Genomic DNA, 1014 nt, shown 5'->3' with positions numbered 1-1014 from the left:
GCCGCGCGCGGGGCATGCCGGGAGGCCGGTCCGCAGCGCCCCCTGCCGGCCCTCCCGCCGGGTGCAGGCCGTACGGCGGCCGCCCTGGGACAGACCTCGCCCGCTCGGCTCCGGGGCGGCGCGGGCGCTACGGTGGCCGCGGGGCACGACTCCCCTCCCTCCCGTCTTTGGCGCGGCGGCGCCCCCTGGCGGCTGAGGGCGGCGCTGCCGGGTCTCCCCGGGCCGGGGAACGGCGGCGGTGCTGGGCAGGAGCCGTTAATTACCGCCCGTCGGTGCCAGTTGTGCTGGTGATGTGTAGCAAAGCGGGTGCACAGAGCACAAAGCTGGAGCGGAAGCGCTAACGGCCCGGGTGCGGCGCCGGTCCGGGCCGCCCTGGGGGCTCCCTGCGGTTTGCTGGGGAGCTGCGAGCCCCAGGGTTAGGCAGCCCCTGCAGAGTGTCCCTTGTGCCTGGCAGGCCCCCGGTGACACTTTCGCACAGCCCGCCCGTGCGAACCAGGCCGCTGCCGTCTCCGGTAGGGCGGGTGACACCCCCCCACCCCCACCCTTGGCCACCTCGCTGTGCCAGGTGTCCCCCCCGGCACGGCCAGCCCTGGCTTGTGCCCGCACGTCACTTCAGGTACCCTTGTGTCCCTGCGCAGCGTCTACTCACCATCACAAGAAGAAATCATCTCTAGGATACCCAGAGGCAGCAATGCAAAGTAAAAAGGCAAAATAAATGCAAAGTAAAGGCAAAGTAAAAAGGCAAAATTTAGTACAGTACGATACATCTGTTAGAGTGAGCTGATGAAGTCACACAAAGAAATCTAAAAACTAGACTGGCTTCAGCAGATCTCATGCCTCCATGTTCATGCCGTTCAGATTTGGGAGGAAAATCCCAGCCACATCCGTTTCTCCCTTGCTGTTAGAGGTTCACGACAGACAGTGGTATAACTGTGTTCACTGTGACCCAGGGATGGCAGCTGTGGTTTATCGCCCTTTATCCAAAGCCTCCTAAAGGATCCATACCTGGTGGCA

Source organism: Falco rusticolus, chromosome 8, assembly GCF_015220075.1.
Source record: "Falco rusticolus isolate bFalRus1 chromosome 8, bFalRus1.pri, whole genome shotgun sequence".
NCBI lineage: Eukaryota > Metazoa > Chordata > Aves > Falconiformes > Falconidae > Falco > Falco rusticolus.
This window is presented reverse-complemented; position numbering follows the sequence as displayed.